Consider the following 19452-nt stretch of genomic DNA (forward strand, 5'->3'; position numbering starts at 1 on the left):
TTGATTTGTACTGTCACAAACTGTTGGCCACTGTAGTCAGAAGGCTTGTTATAATTATTTTAGTATTTAATAAAATACGTATCACTATCATAATGACAGTCCCTGAACCCCACCTGGCCCACCAATGTCATCTGCCATGCTGGACCACCAATGACTGTCTCTGAGCCCAACACTGTCTTCATAGGGCTGCATGGCGGGAGAGGTTTTATTTTCCAATGGTGCATCATCGACACTTGTTGCTACAGTATGCACAGATGGTGGCTATGTTCCTGTTCTTTCTTCTGGTGCAGACACTTCTTTCATTTGGATGCCTCGTCTCTATGCAGATGCTTTTCTCACTCATCTCTGCCATCACAGGACCCACCACCGAAGTTCGTCTCTTCTCTTTACGCCAACATTTAACCAGAACTATTCTATCTGGTTCCCGATGGGCACTGGATGTCTTCAGCATTCCTTTTCTGATTTTTTTTTTCTATTCCATTTGCAGGTGGGTGAATTGTCGTCACATACTGCTGCAGTGTGCGGAAATAGTGGTTTCACTTCTACCCTTCCTTCTAGTGCAGATGCTTCCCCTCGTCTCTGCCATCACTTGACTTGCTACTGATGCTCATCTCTTCTCTTCCAGTGAGTATTTACACTCCAACATTCCACAGCACTATTCCTGCTGGTTCCCCAGTGGGCTAAACTGCTTCTGACATGTATTTCGTCTCACTTTTTTCTCTCTTTTCTCTTATTAGCCAGATAGCCTAAGGAAAGCCATTACTATCCCTAGGAATAACAAGAAACAAACAGATCTACTTTTTGGAATTGATGGATATGGTCTGACTCAGCATGGCATTTCTAATATGTTTACGTAAGGCACAATTTCCCTTTGTAAAATTCATGTTGGCTCTTCCCTATTAAACTATGTCTATCCATATGGCCAATAATTTTGCTGTTAAGTATTGATTCTACCATTTTGCTGGACAAAAACATGAGGGTCCCTGGTCTATATTTTTCTGATTATCCCTAAAGCCCTTTTTAAAATTTGGCATTACATTGCCTTTCTTCCAGAATTCAGGTACTGTTCAGGTAAGTTACAGATTACTATTAACAGATTTGTAATTCCATATTTGAGTTCTATTAGAACCCTGAAGTGAATACATCCCAGAGTTCTGAAAGAACTAAAAAATGCAATTGCAGATCTATTACTAGTAATTTGTAACCTATCGTTAAAACTGTCTTTTGTACCTGAAGATTGGAATGTGGCCAATGTAACACCAATCTTTAAAAAGGGTTCCATGAGTGATCCAAGAAACTATAGACAAGTCAGCCTGTTTTCAGTGCTGGGAAAATTGTAGAAACCATTCTAAAGAACAACATTTCAGAATACATAGACAGACATGGTTTAATGGGACACAGCCAACATGGATTTACCAAAGGGAAATCTTGCATCATTAATCTGTTACATTTTTTAAGGGGTTAATAAGCATATGGATAATAGTGAGCCAGTGGATATAGTGTATTTGGATTTTCAAAAGGCATTTGACAAAGTCCCTCATGAAAGACTCCTAAAAAAAATTAGGGATAGGAGGCAATGTTCTGTTGTGGATTGCAAACTAGTTAAATGCAGGAAACATGGAGAAGGACTAAATGGTAAGTATTCTCAATGGAGGAAGGTAAATAGTGGAGTGACCTATGGATCTGTTCTGGGATCAGTGCTTTTTAATATACTTATAAATGATCTGGAAAAGGGAACAATGAGTGAGGTGATCAAATGTGCACAAAATTATTCTGAGTTGTTAAATCACAAGTAGACAGACAAGTTGAAGAAGGACCTTACAAGACTGGCATCCAAATGGCAGATGAAATTGAACATGGAAACATGCAACATGATACACATAGGAAAAGTGGTTCTTTCCTGTTAATTTTCATTCATGGAATACCATGGATCAGTCCAGACTTCTGGGTTTTGCCTCCCTTCTAGCAGATGGAGACAAAGAAAGTTTTACAGACACGGCCATAAAATCTGGTGTGCCACCTGCAGACCCTAAGTATTGACCTGTACCAAAGCGAAGATGCATACCATAAGAACCCTAATGTAATTGAACAACCTCCCAAAACGAGTAAGAGAAAAGACAAAACTCCACAATGGAAATATCCTATGTTTCCAACCACAAAACAGGAGAACAATCCTGAAATCCTGAGCAACTCTGCAGTATATATACAAAAGAAGTACGAGTGGTCTCTCCTTCACAACTAGGGTGGGATTCTGGATTGATCAATGGTATAACAGGAATGAAAATTAGCAGGTAAGAATCAGTTTTCCTTTCCTGTTCATACCCAGATCAGTCCAGACTGCTGGGATGTGCCCAAGTTTCCCTAACTATTGGAATTCCACTATTTTATTGTATCGCCCACCTGAGTTATTTGTAAACCGGCATGATGTGCTGCACGAATGTCGGTAAATAAAAGTTAATAAATAAAATAAATAAAATAAATAACTAGGGTGGGACTGAAAAAGTTCCGCATGAAAAACACTCTCACCAACGTCCACTGCCTCTGGAGCATGGACGTCCAAACAATAATGTCTAGTGAAAGTGTGCAATGACTTCCAAGTGGCCGCCTGACAAATCTCCTGCGTCGACATCTGCTGGCATTCAGTACAAAAAGCTGCCTGCAACCGAGTAGAGTGAGCCCTAAATTCAAATGAGACAGGCTGCGCCTTACAGATTTAAGCCGCACCTATAGCTTCCTTCAACCACCACACAATTATGGATTCTGAGGCTTTCTGCCCCTTCTTAGTCCCACTCCATAGCACAAAGAGATGGTCAGACACTCAGAAGCAATTGGTGATTTTGAGGTAATGTAACAGAGCTCGCTTTACATTCAAAAGTTGCAGATCCCTTGAGTGCGGCATTGACTTCCAAATTTGGGAAAGCTGGAATCTCTATCGTCTGACTCAAATGGAATGCCGATACAACCTTTGGGAGAAAAGAGGGTACTGTATGCAACGAGATCCCGGAATCTGAGTTCTTCAAAAAGGATCTCTACATGACAATGCTTGAAGCTCAGAAATTATTTGGTCCAAACAAATCGCCACTAGAAAAACTACCTTCAGAGTGAGATCCTTTATAGTTGCCCTCCCTTAAAGGCTCAAAAAGTGCCACAAACATCCCTCTTAGGACCAAGTTAAGATTCCAGGAAGGACATATTTTCTGCACCAAAGGATGCAAATGTTTTGCCCCCTGAAGAAATCGCACCATATCCAGATGAGCGACCAAAGACATTCCATGCACCTTGACACAAAGACAGTCCAAAGCTGCCACCTGCACCTTGGGGGAGTTAAAGGCCAAGCCTTTCACCAACCCTTTCTGCAAAAAGGTTAAGATGTGTGCTACTGATGCCTGAGTAGGTCTTTCTCCCTGATTCGTACACCAGGTCTCAAAGACTTTCCATATCCTCACATAAGACAAGTAAGTGGACTAGCCTGTAACAAGGTGGGAATGACATCCTCCAAATATCCCTTCAAAAGCCAAGCCACGAGACAAAATTGATCCACCTGATCTGAAAATATTGGACCCTGACAAAGAAGCCTTGGTAGATGTGCGAGTCGCAACGGTCCATCTACCACCAGATTGATCAGGTCCACAAACACAGCCACTGTGGCCACACCGGTGCCACCAGGATCACCTCTTCCAGATGATTTTCTATCTGCTCTAGCACCTTGCCCACCAATTGCAACAGGGTGAACACATAAAGAAGAATTCCTCGGGCCCAAGGTAGAATTGGGGCATCAACATCCTCTTTTGTGATTATAGATGCGAGGTGCCTTGGCATTCCATTAAGACGCCATCAAGTCCAGGCGGGGAATGCTCCACCTGTGACACAGAAGAGCCATTGCCTCCTCCAACAGCTCCCACTCCCTGGGGGTCTAGCCTCTGGCAACTGAGAAAATCTGCTTGAACACTGTCCACTCCAGCTATGAGAACACCACTAGCAACGTGAGATGCCATTCTGCCCAGGGAAATAACTTCAGGGCCACCGCCTGACTCTTGCTTCCCCATGTTGATTGATATAAGCCACAGTGGTCACGTTGTCTGACAAGATGCACAACAGGCGATCGCGTAACAGAGGCAGAAAAGCAAGCAATGCAAAACGCGCCACCTTCATTTCTGATTGATAGACCAGGATGCCTCATCCTTGGACCACTGCCCCTGGGCTGACTGACCCTGGCACACTGTACCTCATCTGGAGAGACTGGCATCAGTGGTAACTACCACCCAGCCTGGAGCATCCAAGTCCACTCTGCGACTCAGATGGGCTGGATCACGCCATCATGAAAGACTGGACCTGGCAGCCTCCTCGAAAGACAGCGGAAGATGAAACTGCTGCAACTGTGGATCCCACCGAGAAAGAAGAGACTTCTGCAGAGACTGCATGTGCGCAAAGACCCAAGGAGCTAACTCAGTTGTCGATGCCATAGAGCCTAAAACCAGAAGGTAGTCCCAAGACCCTGGGCACCGCAGCAATCAGTAGCCTACAAACCTGCATGTGGAGTTTGATTAAGCAACCTTCAGTGAGAAAAACCTTCCCTATCCTGGTATTGAAGTGCTCTCCTAAGAACTCCAAAACTTGAGAAGTGGTGAAATGACTCTTTGCCAGATTAATCACCCAGTAATCTAAAATAACATCATAAGTGGAAGCTGTGGCTTTTTGTATTTTATGATTTTTCTGGATAGAGGGACGTATTCATGTACTCACACTATCAAGTGGTAAATTCCACAAAAACGTTTCATTGGCATTTCATGTTTGCCATATTTCAGGATATATAATCATTGTTAACTTAACCCTCTTTTTTTGTTTTTTGTTTTGTTCGTTTGTTTAACAAGCATAAACTTTTAACTTTGTTTTGTTCATTTGTTTAACAAGCATAAACTTTTAACTTTTATTTAACAAAAAAAGAGGGTTAAGAGACCAATGATTATATATCCTGAAATATGGCAAACATGAAATGCCAATGAAACGGTTTTGTGGAATTTACCACTTGATAGTGTGAGTACATGAATACAGTACTCTCTATATCAGTATATGAGGTCTCCTCCCACTATCCAAAAAAATCATAAAATACAAAAAACCACAGCTTCCGCTTATGATGGTATTTTGAATTACTTTGTCATAGTCACATCATATAAGCAGTTGATATTGGTATAAGTGTCAAAGATTAATCACCCAGCCTAATGACTACTGCTGCAGGACCCGAGACACAGCTTGTCTGCAGAGGATTTCCGACTTCACCCGAATGAGCCAGTTGTCCAGATACGAGTGAACCAGTACGCCCTTCTTTCTGAGCGTCGCTGCCATAACCACAATCACCTTGGTGAAGGTATGTGGAGTTATTGCCAATCCAAAAGGGCACAAAACTGAAAATGCCTCCCAAGGATTATGAATCTCAGGAATCACTGGTGATCTGGGTGGATTGCTATGTGTAGGTATCCCTTGATCAAATCTAGGAAAGCCAGCAACTCTCCTTTGCAAACTGCTGTGATGATCAAGCGCAGGGTTTCAATGAAAAAACGTGGAAGAGAGCCACATTCCCTTTTTAAAATCCAAAATTGGACAGAAGGACCCTTCCTTTTTTTGCTGTCATGAAAAGTATGGAATATCTTCCGGTTCTTTGCTCTCCTGTAGGCATGGGAACGATGGCTCCCAGCCTCTGTAAATGATTCACGGTTTCTTGGACCATCTTCCTTTTGTTGAATGGGGCACAAGGAGATACCATGAACAAGTCTCGTAACGGCTGAGAGAATTCTAACACATAACCGTCTCTTATCATGCTTAGTTCCCACTGGTCTGTCATGATTTTGGCCCACTCCTTGTAAAACAGAGACAGATCCTCCAATAAGAGGAACAGAGGAGTGGACCTGCCTCTCTTCTTTGAGAGGTCTTAGCTCTACCAGATCTCTGGCTAAGGCCATTTTGGTTTGGTTTACTGGCCCCAGGATTGTTGCCTTCCAACTGTTTCTCGGCTCCTGTCGGAGGCCTACTCTGATGAAACTTTCTATTTGGTCGGAATCGGGAACACCCCAAATAGGAACGCCTCCTTTTGGCTTATCCTCTGGCAACCTATGCCCCCTTGGTCTCACTGAGACACTTGATTAGCTTTTCCAAGTCCCCTCTCCAAATAGGAGTTTTCCCTTGAAAGGCAATGTTCCTAAACATGATTTGGACCAAACATCCACTAACCAGTTCCTTAACCAAAGGAGATGCCTGGCCGAGACCGCTGAAATCATAATTCTCGAAGAAGGTCATACAAGGCATCAGCGACATAAGCCACTACCACCTCCAGACAGTTCCCCTGCTTAGCCTCAGATGTAGACAGCAGCCTCGTAGCCTGCAATTGCTGCACCCAGCTCAGGCTAGCCCTCTGCATAAAGCTACTGCAAATGGCAGCATATATGCCTAACGCAGACACCCCAGAAATCTTTTTGAGATGAATTTCCAATTTTCTGTCTTGCATAGTCTTCTTAGTGCCCACTGACACATCCATCTTTGGAAGCGCCAAAAGCTCAAGTGTATCTTCAGGCAATGGGTACAATTTGGCCATCTGGCCAACTTTCAGGCCTGTCTCTGGAGTATCCCGCTCCCTGACTGCTAACTTCTTCATAGATTTGTGAAAAGAAAAAGCATTCGCTGGAGTCCTTAGGCCATCCATGACTGGGTCCACCCCTTCTTGACTAGACTCCTCTTGAGAAACCTTGATCCCCAACTCTTCTAGAACATGGGGGATCAGGAGCCACAGCTCCTCCTTGCAGATGTACCATTTTAGGGTTGTCCTCTTCAGCGCAGGGACCTGGCCCAGCCCTTCATCTGGCTCCACCACATCTGGGCTAGTATTAGCAGCAGCAGCATCAGGATAGACAGTTACTGGCAGTATTACTTCCTCTGACTCCTCAGAGTCTTCATTCGGACTAATTGGACGTGCCGCCATACCCAGGACCCTCTGAGTCCACCTAGGAATCTGATCTCTCAAACTCCTAGGTCTTTTACCAGGACATGTTCCAAGGGATCCCTGAGACCGAGCTGACTGCTGTCCTGCTACTTTCCTGGCCAAGTATGGCTTATGCATAAGGTAAGCACAACATATGAGGAAAACACAGCAAAGTCCTCAGACTTCTCCCTGATGAAGTCCCCCCTCCTCATCAGAATTAGGCTCCCTCCTGCTTGCAGGGCTCTGAACTGCAGGACCAAAGGAGGAGGGAAATCTTACGACCCCCTCAAAGACTCTGAAGTATATTCAGCCGAAGTAAAGACTGCTGCCATTCCCATGCCTAATGGGTGTTCGTACCCCTGCACTTGATTTTTGCTTGCCTTGCCGCTTTGCCTGCCCTGAGCCGTCCTCTCCTTCAGAGAGATATCTGGAGTAGAGTCTGGTGTGCGAGAGTAATGCATGCGCATGACCGGATGAGCGGCAGTCACGTAGGCCTGAGCACATGGCTAAAAAGCACTGCCGCCCGAGAACTCCACCATAAATAAAACTTGGCCGGATTATCTCCCAAAGCATTCTTGGCTGCTGCAATGCTGCCACTCTGCCGGTTGCTTTCTTTTTTTTTTTTTACTAAAAACATTTTTTTTTAAACTTTACCAGACAAAAAGCCAAAAAGACAGCAGAAGTAAAGCGAACTTCCCTGTATGGCCGAAGTGTTGCAGTACGCCAAGAGTTCTCCTAATTTATACAATTGATTACAATATATAAATAAACCCTGAAAATATGCCCCCAAAATACTTGCTAAACATATGTAAATATTAAACAATTATAGAGTAAAACAGCTCTCAACCATATAGCAAACAATCATATATCCGCACAACACACATACATGTATACTTAATTTAAAAACCATAAACGATAAATATGAACACTGAAGTGGTATTGGTTTTGCACTTCTCCCAAATGAATATGAAACATAAGGTTCTTTTTTAGAAATATTCATTATTTGATGCAGTCAACCAAATATTTTACCTCAATGTGTTATAGGATATAGCCAACAAGATTTTTAACCCCCAAAAATGTTCATACCCCAACAGAGGCCAGTTTCACCAGAGTACAGCTTTTTTTTTTTGGGGGGGGGGGCATATTTTCAGGATTTATTTGTATATTGTAATCACATGTATAAATCAGGTCTTTAAAATTTATTTTTATATTTTGTGAAAATTTATATTAAAAGATTGTTATAATTTTATTACTACTCCCTTTTGTTACAATTACTATTGTATTTAGTTAGGGATTATTGTTTTGCACCTTCTTGATTTATCTACCTAATAGAAAAGTACATAAAACATTATTAATCAGGTAGACTTTAAGAAAGCCACTGCTTACCTCTGGGCATAAGAAACAAGGGATCTATCTAATATTGGGGATCCTGCCAGGCACTTTTGATCTGCATTGGCCACTGTTGGGAAACAGGATACCTGGCTTGTTGGGCTCTTGGTCTGATCCAATATGGCAGTTCTTGCAATGTTTTTACTCTTTAGTTTATCAGTTTGCTGTATTACATCTTCCATTGTCACAATGATTTGCATTGGTTCCTCTGAATCATCACCAAAACATTTTGGATAGCTCCCCATTATCTTCTTCAGCAAAGATTGAAACAAAGAATTAATTTAGTTTTTCTGCAATGTCTTTGACCTCCCTGAGTGCCCCTTTTACTCACTGGTCATCTAGTCTTCCAAAGCTTCTTGCTTTGAATGTATTTGAAAACATTCTTAGCAGTTTTTGCCTGTATACCAAGCTTTTTTTTTCAAATTCTTTCTTGGTCTGCTTTATTATTTTACATCTAACTTGCTAGTGTGTTATAATCTTTCCTATTTTCCTCCTTCAAATCTACTTCCATTTGAGGAAACTAGGAAAGAACATAAGCACTGGCAAGTTAGATGTAGAACATTATTAAAGCAGTTTTAACATTTATATGACTTGTAAACAAAGAATACTGGTGGTTGGGCCAGGATTTGTAGGTCTTGTTGTAATATCTACACAAAAACAAAGCATACTTAAAAATGGAATACTCAAACAGCAGCTCCTCTAGGTAGGTATGAAAGAGATAGTCTTCTTTGTAATGTTGAGACTCAAATGTGAAGTAAATATTTTAAAAAATGTATGTCCTTCTTGTTTTGATTATGTAGGTGATATTGGATATCCAGTGTTACCCTGTCTGTTGACTTTTTTGCACAAAGGGATATATCAGAGATGTTTATTGATGTACCACTCTTACCTGAAAATGTGTACAAAATGTTTATCGTGTGCTGCATAATTCCATCACTGTACTTTGCTAGAAACTGCAAGCAAGAAAACAGATTTCTGACTCCTATGAAGTGGCTGAAAAAGAGAAGTCATCAACTGGCAAAACTATAATGCGGTGACTCTATTATGAGTCATTGCTTCTATGAGTAATTCAAGGTATGATGTTAATGGAAATGCAAAATTGTCTTAGAAGAAATGGAGAATGAGAAGCCATGCCTAGGAGGGATACAAAGTAGAAGTTGTCAACATGAGGGTTGCAAGAACTGCTAGGGGGAGGAGAGGAGATTAACTACTACATTATAGCAGAGTCTATCCCACAGATGGCACATCCAGGCCCCCACAACAATCAGAATAATGGTAGAGCAGCAACACAGTGCTTGTGCCTGTTGTTCCTCCTCCTTCCCCATGTGCTTCCTATTTCAAAAGGAAGCATGCTAATGGGCAGCAGCAGTTGGAGAGACTGGAAGCATGCAATATGTTCTAGCTTTTGCAGCCCGAGAGGGAGAGAACATGAAAAATAAAGGTGATAGTAAACTAAGTGAGAAGAGGAACCTGTAGGCATATGGAATAAGAACGACATGAAAAGGTAGAGGAAGGGGAAGGGAAAAGAAGTGCCTGTAAAAATATGGAAAGGCACTTGAAATAAGAGTAGGAGAGAATTTTAAAAGATTCAAGTATAAGGAAGGAGAAGGAAAGCTGTGGGAGAGGAACTGGAAGAAGTTAATGGGGTGAAAATAGGAAGGTAGAGAGGGAGTTGAGGTACAGAGACACGTGGAGGGGACATGAGTAAAAGGAGGAAGGTAAAGAGGAAGATGGAGAAAGTGGAATGGATGAGGATAGAGAGAATTTAACGAAAAAGGTAAGAGAAAGATGGAGATATGAGTGGGATATTGAAAGGGTGTTGGGAATGAGGGGGTTCAAGAGATTTTGGTGGGTACAAAAGGAAAAGTCATCCCTGCTTTTTTCCATTTTAATCTCTAATCAAAGGGGCTTATGGAAGGTGCACATAAGATCCACAATTATTTTTTCAAAAGCAGTGGTTGCCTAAGCAGGTTAAGGAATTTACAATATATTTATTTTGTCAAAGGAAGTTGCAAGAGACGCAAGTAAGTGGAATAAATTAAATCATTTTGTGCTTCTAACAACACAATGAAAAAGCCCAGGGACCATCCCTGAATGTTTTGTTAAACAAAGCAATAATCTAGAAACTTTTAGCAGGCACACTGAGCATGCCCAGCATGCCCTATACCCTGCGTCCACCCGGGATTCCTCTTCAGTCCTCTTCAGTCTTGTAGCATAGAATTATGAAAAATTAAAAAAATAGGAGAAACCCAACTCCACGGGGTGGTGGGTGGATTTCCAGTAGGAGCACTGAGAGGAGAGGATCACCTTGCTGGTGGCTGAAAGGAATCAGTAAGTTTTTTTTTTTGCTTGGGACATTGTCTTTTCTAAAAGTATTGGGGCAAAGTTAACTATTTGGGAATATTATTTAGTGTGTTTGTGCTTTTAATAATCAGTAAGGCAGTGAATAAACAAGTTAGACTGTTTGTAATTTTAAATAGTCAATAAGGCAGCTAGTAAGCAGTAGGTAGTGTGTTTATTTTTAAAAGTCTGTAAAGCAGCTAGTAAGCAGAACTGAGTGTTTGTATTTAAAAAATAATCACACAAAAAAACAAAAAAAACCACAAAAAGTAGCCAGAAACTAGAAATAAGCTAGGAGCAGTGTATACCTAAGTAAAAAGGTTGAAAAGTTCAGTTCAGTTACTCACCTTGGAAAGGTGTTGAGGTAGTGTGATTTGGTTTGAATAGGTACCAACATTTGTTAATCAAGAGAGCAGTGAGACACTCCGGCTGACTAACTGAAGTTAGACTGAGGCAGACAGAGAGCTTTATAGATGAGACCTTCAGGGACACAGTAGCCAGGTCCCAACTTCAGACTGGCAGCCCTGGTGCTGCCTTGGAGGAAGAAGGTCTCATGATTGGAGAGCATCAACCTGGTGCAGCAGGAAAGGATCCTTTAGCAAGGACCTGCTCTCCAGTCCTTTCGCACTGAGGATATCTCCCCAAGGCTTACTGCCCAGGAGGGAAGGGTTAGGTCGGCCGTCATAGTTGGTGATTCGATTATTAGGAATGTAGACAGCTGGGTGGCTGGTGGGCGTGAGGATCACCTGGTAACATGCCTACCTGGTGCAAAGGTGGCGGACCTCACGCGTCAACTAGATAGGATTTTAGACAGTGCTGGGGAGGAGCTGGCAGTCGTGGTACATGTGGGCACCAACAACTTAGGAAAATGTGGGAGGAAGGTTCTGGAAGCCAAATTTAGGCTCTTAGGTAGAAAGCTTAAATCCAGAACCTCCAGGGTAGCATTCTCTGAAATGCTCCCTGTTCCACGCGCAGGTCACCAGAGGCAGGCAGAGCTCTGAAGTCTCAATGCATGGATGAGACGATGGTGCAAGGAAGAGGGATTCAGTTTTGTTAGGAACTGGGGAACCTTTTGGGGAAGGGGGAGTCTCTTCCGAAGGGATGGGCTCCACCTTAACCAGGGTGGAACCAGACTGCTGGCGCTAACCTTTAAAAAGGAGATAGAGCAGCTTTTAAACTAGAACAAAGTGGAAAGCCGACAGTTGCTCAGCAGCGTATGGTTCGGAGAGAGGTATCTTCAAAGGATACTAATGATGCATTAGAATTAGGGCATCCCGACAGTGAAGTTCCAATAATAAGAAAAGTAGTCCAAGTGCCTGTAACAATTTTTCTCATTTTATCAAAGTTTCCCTTTTGAAAGTTTAGCACCAGAGCCTTGGATTTGCACACTGTTCCTCTTCCAGTCATTAAATCAAATTTGATCATATTATGATCACTATTGCCAAGCAGCCCCACCACCGTTACCTCTCTCACCAAGTTCTGTGCTCCACTGAGAATTAGATCTAAAATTGCTCCCTCTCTCGTCGGTTCCTGAACCAATTGCTCCATATAGCTATCATTTATTCCATCCAGGAACATTATCTCTCTAGCGTGACCCAATGATACATTTACCCAGTCAATATTGGGGTAATTGAAGTCTCCCATTATTACTGCACTACCAATTTGGTTAGGTTCCCTAATTTCTCTTAGCATTTCACTGTCTATCTCACCATCTTGACCAGGTGGACGGTAGTATACCCCTATCACTATAGTCTTCCCCGACACACAAGGGATTTCTACCCAAAAAGATTCAATTTTGTATTTAGTCTCATGCAAGATGTTTATCCTGTTGGACTCTATGCCATCCCGGACATAAAGCGCCACACCTCCTCCCGAGTGCTCCTCTCTGTCATTGCGATATAATTTGTACCCCAGTATAGCACTGTCCCATTGGTTTATTTATTTATTTATTTATTTAAAGAATTTATATACCGGGGTTCCTGTATAGTATACATATCACCCCGGTTTACAAGGAACCAAAACTATCGCTAAGGAACCGTAACTATCGCTTCATTTAGCGGTTTACATTGAACATTTAGCGGTTTACATTGAACATAGTTAATTTGAGAAAACATAAATAAACATAAATAAACATAAAATAGTTAATTTGAGAAAAGGTATATAATATAAGCTGGGGAAGATACGGAGGATATGAAATGCCTTTTTTCTTGCTCATTAGTTCTATGGGAAAGCTTGTTCGAACAACCAAGTCTTAAGTTTCTTTTTAAATGTAGCGTGGCACGGTTCAAGGCGAAGGTCCGGAGGGAGCGAGTTCCAGAGAGAAGGGCCCGCTGTGGATAGAGCACGTTTCCTCAGAGAGGATTTCGCCTGTTGTGTGGTTAGTCTGTACTGATATGCGCTTCTAGTTGGTTTCACTGATGTGTGTAGCTGAATTTGAAATGTTAAATTGAGTGGAGCGATATTATGTAAGGCCTTATGTATCATCATTAAGGACTTGAATTGGATCCTGTATTTTATCGGGAGCCAGTGTAGATGATGCAGGATTGGGGTGATATGGTCTCTTTTTTTGGCATTTGAGAGAATTCTTGCCGAGGCATTCAGGACCATCTGAAGTGGTTTTGTGGTGCAAGCTGGTAGGCCAAGGAGGAGAGAGTTACAGTAGTCCAGTTTTGGGAGTATGATGGCTTGTAGAACCATGCGGAAATCTCTGTACAGAAGGAGTGGTTTTAGTTTCTTTAAGGTTTGTAGTTTAAAGAAACATTCTTTTGTTGTGTTATTGACGAATTTGTTGAAGCTGAATCCACAGTCTAAGATGACTCCCAGGTCCTTTACTTGTTGAGAAAAGGTATCCGGACTTTGGTTGGCGTTCGGAGGAGTGGATGGGACATAGTTTTCCGGTGCTATAATGAGGATTTCAGTTTTGTTTGTGTTTAAGACTAGGTTGAGGCTGGTGAGAAGGTTGTTGATAGCTGCGAGACATTTACTCCAGTGTGACATGGCTTTGTGTAGTGTGTCCTCTATAGGGATGAGGATTTGTATGTCATCCGCATATAGGAAGTGTATAAGCTTGAGGTTGGTGAGTAATTGGCAGAGAGGGAGAAGATATATATTGAAGAGAGTCGGGGAGAGGGATGAACCTTGCGGAACTCCCCTTTTAGATTCGATGGCACGAGACTCTTTGTTATTTATCCTGACCTTGTATGATCTGTCCTCCAAAAAAGATTTGAACCAGTTGAATGCTGCTCCTGTAATGCCAATGTCTGTTAGGCGTTGCAGGAGGCATGGGTGGTTTACAGTATCGAACGCTGAAGAGAGATCCAGGAGAGCGAGGAGGCAAGGTTGGCCTTTTTCTAGATTAAAGATAATGGTGTCTGATAGTGAGGCTAATAGCGATTCTGTGTTCCTAGTCTTACGAAAACCAAATTGGTTTGGGGTGAGGATGTTATTTTCTTCAAGAAAGTCTGAAAGTTGTTTGTTAACCACTTTTTCCATAGTTTTGGCTAACATAGGGAGGTTTGCTATAGGTCTGAAGTTGGCTGGATCTGAGGTGGGAAGGTTGGGTTTTTTGAGGAGCGGTTTGAGCATGGCTAACTTGAGTTGGTTGGGAACTTGACCTTGAGTGAGAGAGCAGTTGATGATGTCTGCAACAGGTTTGGCTATGGTGTTGGTGATCATACTCAGGGTGTTTGAAGGGATATGGTCCGATGGGTGAGAGGAAGGTTTTATTTTTTTGAGAATGTTCTCTATTTCTAAAGTAGATGTGGGATCAAACTTGTCCAGCACTGATGGGGTTGTGTTGGGTTGTAAGGTGGTTGAGTGCAATGATTGTTGGGCGGTTGAGTGCGGAGGCTGTTGATCTGTTGTGTCCAAAGATTGTTGAGCGGTTGAGTGAGCTGATTGTTGAATGTGGTTTGGAAGTGTAGCTGCTCCTTTGAGGGGGGCTAGGAGTGATGTGATTTTGTTGTCGAAGAAGGCAGCTAGTTCATTCGCTTTGTTGAGAGCTTGGTCGTCTGGAATGGTAGGCGCAGGAGGTTTAGTAAGGGTAGAAACGTATGAGAAAAGTGCTCTTGAATCAAATATGAGGTGGTGGATCTTTTTGGAGAAGAATTCTCTCTTGGTTTTGTTGATGTCATTTCTGTATGAGTTGAGGCACTCTTTGTAGATGAGGAGGGTGGTTGAAGATGGGTTTCTTCGCCAATTTTGTTCCTTGGATCTCAATTCATGTTTGCGTTTTTTCAGCTCAGGAGTGAACCAAGGTTTCCTGTTGTCTTTGTTAGGGTTGATATATTTAGTCGTCATGGGGCACATTTGGTCTGCAACCTTTTTAGTGATGTTGGTCCATGAAGAAGTCGCTGAGTTGGCGTTGGAGAGGTCCAGATGCACTAGTTCCTTGGCCAGTTGTTCACTGAGTTGGTCTCCAGAGCATTGTTTCCTGATGGAGATGGCTATTGATTGTGTGGATTGCGGGGAGATCTCCTTTATTTCTAACACCGATGTTATGATTCTGTGGTCTGTCCATGGTACTGGAAGGCAAGTGGGGATGTTGTGTGTTGTGATTCCATCGTTTATGAAGATAAGGTCCAACGTATGACCTGCTTTGTGGGTTGGTTCTGTCACAATCTGTCTAAAACCCATATTGCTGAGCGAGGCGAGAAGAGTTTTACAGTTGGTGGATTGAGGTTGGACATCTACGTGGAGGTTAAAATCTCCCATGAGTATGGTAGGATTACTGGATTTTAGGTGTTTTGCTGTGAGTTCTATGATTGATGATGGGTCTGATTCCAGTATTCCAGGAGGGGCATAAATTAAACCAATCGTCAGGTGTTTCAATTTGAAGAGCGCAAATTCGATGTTTGATAGGTTATTTGAGGTCTGCAAAGCCAGACCTAGTGATTTTTTGGCTGCAAGGAGAAGTCCACCTCCTCTTTTTTTGTGTCTGGGTATGGAGAGAAGATCGTATGCCTGGATGGGTAGCTGATTTATTAGAGCGGTGTCGGTGGGTTTTAACCAGGTTTCTGTGATGGCACATATGTCTGGTTTTGCGTCGGATAGTAAGTCATTGAGTATATGAGTTTTCTTAGAGATGGATTGTGCGTTAACAAGCGTGAGAGAGAAGAGCGTCAGCCCTAGAAATTGGGTGACCGGTGTCAGCAGGATAGGCCTTAGCCTCTGTTGACGGTTGTGATGGGGGGGAGTGGGGGGCTTAGGTGCTCTCCACTTGTGGCTGTGGATGATGGGAATTGTGAGGATTCCCATGATTAGATGTATCAGCAGTCTTATCAGTCAGAAGAAATACTGGGCGAATGCAGTCAGGAGAATGCTGGGCGAATGCAGTCGGTTGAATGCTGGGCGAATGCAGTCAGATGAATGCTGGGCGAATGCAGTCGGTTGAATGCTGGGCGAATGCAGTCGGTTGAATGCTGGGCGAATGCAGTCAGATGCAGTCAGATGAATGCTGGGCGAATGCAGTCGGTTGAATGCTGGGCGAATGCAGTCAGATGCAGTCAGATGAATGCTGGGCGAATGCAGTCGGATGCAGTCAGATGAATGCTGGGCGAATGCAGTCGGTTGAATGCTGGGCGAATGCAGTCAGATGCAGTCAGATGAATGCTGGGCGAATGCAGTCGGTTGAATGCTGGGCGAATGCAGTCGGATGCAGTCAGATGAATGCTGGGATCCTGTTTCCACCATGTCTCTGAGATGCCAATTAAGTCTATGTCATCATTCACTGCTATACATTCTAATTCTCCCATCTTACTTCTTAGACATCTGGCATTAGCATACAAACATTTCAAAGTTTGTTTTTTGTTTGTATTTTCATTCTGCTTTTTAATTGATAGGGATAAGTTAGAATTTTTTAGCTCAGGTGAGTTTTTAGTTACAGGCACTTGGACTATTTTTCTAATTATTGGAGCCTCACTGTGGGGATGCCCTAATTCTAATGCATCATTAGTATCCTTTAAAGATACCTCTCTCCGAACCATGCGCTGCTGAGTGACTGTTGGCTTACCCCTTTGTTCTAGTTTAAAAGCTGCTCTATCTCCTTAGAGAAGATAAGGCCATCGAGGAAAGATTAAATGATTTCTTTGCTTCGGTGTTTACTGAAGAGGATGTTGGGGAGGTACCCGTACTGGAGAAGGTTTCATGGGTAATGATTCAGATGGACTGAATCCAATCGCGGTGAACCTAGAAGATGTGGTAGACCTGATTGACAAACTGAAGAGTAGTAAATCACCTGGACCAGATGGTATACACCCCAGAGTTCTGAAGGAACTAAAAAATGAAATTTCAGACCTATTAGTAAAAATTTGTAACCTATCATTAAAATCATCCATTGTACCTGAAGACTGGAGGATAGCTAATCTAACCCCAATATTTAAAAAGGGCTCCAGGGGCAATCCAGGAAACTACAGACCGGTTAGCCTGACTTCAGTGCCAGGAAAAATAGTGGAAAGTGTTCTAAACATCACGGTTTAATGGAACAAAGTCAGCATGGCTTTACCCAAGGCAAGTCTTGCCTCACAAACCTGCTTTACTTTTTTTAAGGAGTTAATATACATGTGGATAAAGGTGAACCGGTAGATGTAGTGTACTTGGATTTTCAGAAGGCATTTGACAAAGTTCCTCATGAGAGGCTTCTAGGAAAAGTAAAAAGTCATGGGATAGGTGGCGATGTTCTTTCGTGGATTGCAAACTGGCTAAAAGACAGGAAACAGAGAGTAGGATTAAATGGACAATTTTCTCAGTGGAAGGGAGTGGGCAGTGGAGTGCGTCAGGGATCTGTATTGGGACCTTTACTTTTCAGTCTACCCTATAAATGGGCTTGGACCGACGTGCCGCAAATGTGCAGTAGAGAGCAGCTCTACTGCGCATGCGCGAGAGCACGTCGGTTAGAGGGGAGCCCAGCGGATGGCTGTCTTGGAAACGGCGAGGAGGAGCAGCGGCGGTAGCACAGGAGGTCTCTGGGGGGGGTCTCTCTCTCGCGCGGGGAGAAGCAGCGACGGCGGCAGATACAGAAATGGGAGGTTGTCGGGAGTCTCTCTCTCGTGCGTGCCTCATCACCGAGCATCAGGCGGGCCAGCAACGAGCCCGGTGGAGAGGCACGCGCGAGAGAGAGACCCCCAGAGACCTCCCATGGAGCAGCGGCGGCGGTAGCTAAGTGTCAGGCGGGCCAGAGAGAAGAAGAGGGAGTGGAGGAGGGCTGAGGGAGAGGGACGGGGTTGTGGAGGAGGTGGGAGGGGAATGAAGAGGATGTAAGTGGGGAGGGTAGAGTTGTGGAATACAGAAAAAGGGAGTGGAGGAGGGCTGAGGGAGAGGGAAGGGTTGAGGAGGTGGGAGGGGAAGCAAAGGGAAGATGAGAAGGGATGGAAGGAAGAGGATGTAAGTGGGAAGGGTAAAGTGGAGTAGAGAAAAAGGGAGTGGAGGAGGGCTGAGGGAGAAGGAAGGGGTTGAGGAGGTGGGAGGGGAAAGAAAGGGAAGATGAGAAGGGATGGAAGGAAGAGGATGTAGTGGGAAGGGTAAAGTGAAGTAGAGAAAAAGGGAGTGGAGGAGGGCTGAGGGAGAGGGGAGAAGGGGAAGGAAAGGGAAGGTGAGAGGGGAAGGGAAGAGGATATGACTGAACAAATGGGAAGGGTAAGAAGTTTTGGAGAAGAGAAAAAAGAGTGGAGGAGGGCTGGGAGAGGGAAGGGGGTTGTAGATGAGGTGAGAGAGGATGGAAGGAAAAGGTAAGTTGTGGAGAACAGAGCGGCTCTAACCGTGCCGGTCTGACCGATGAAATCTCGCCCGTTTTAACGGGCTTAATGGCTAGTATATTTATAAGTGATCTGGAAAGAAATACGACGAGTGAGATAATCAAATTTGCAGATGATACAAAATTGTTCAGAGTAGTTAAATCACAAGCAGATTGTGATAAATTGCAGGAAGACCTTGTGAGACTGGAAAATTGGGCATCCAAATGGCAGATGAAATTTCATGTGGATAAGTGCAAGGTGATGCATATAGGGAAAAAATAAACCATGCTATAATTACACAATGTTGGGTTCCATATTAGGTGCTGCAACCCAAGAAAGAGATCTAGGCGTCATAGTGGATAACACATTGAAATCGTCGGTTCAGTGTGCTGCGGCAGTCAAAAAAGCAAACAGAATGTTGGGAATTATTAGAAAGGGAATGGTGAATAAAACGGAAAATGTCATAATGCCTCTGTATCGCTCCATGGTGAGACCGCACCTTGAATACTGTGTACAATTCTGGTCGCCGCATCTCAAAAAAGATATAATTGCGATGGAGAAGGTACAGAGAAGGGCTACCAAAATGATAAGGGGAATGGAACAGCTCCCCTTTGAGGAAAGACTAAAGAGGTTAGGACTTTTCAGCTTGGAAAAGAGACGGCTGAGGGGGGATATGATAGTGTTTAAAATCATCAGAGGTCTAGAATGGGTAGATGTGAATCGGTCATTTACTCTTTCGGATAATAGAAAGACTAGGGGGCACTCCATGAAGTTAGCATGTGGCACATTTAAAACTAATCGGAGAAAGTTGTTTTTTACTCAACACACAATTAAACTCTGGAATTTGTTGCCAGAGGATGTGGTTAGTTCAGTTAGTCTAGCTGTGTTTTAAAAAAGGATTGGATAAGTTCTTGGAGGAGAAGTCCATTACCTGCTATTAATTAAGTTGACTTAGAAAATAGCCACTGCTATTACTAGCAACGGTAACATGGAATAGATTTAGTTTTTGGGTACTTGCCAGGT

This window comes from Rhinatrema bivittatum, chromosome 4 (assembly GCF_901001135.1).
Source record: "Rhinatrema bivittatum chromosome 4, aRhiBiv1.1, whole genome shotgun sequence".
In the NCBI taxonomy this organism is placed as follows: domain Eukaryota; kingdom Metazoa; phylum Chordata; class Amphibia; order Gymnophiona; family Rhinatrematidae; genus Rhinatrema; species Rhinatrema bivittatum.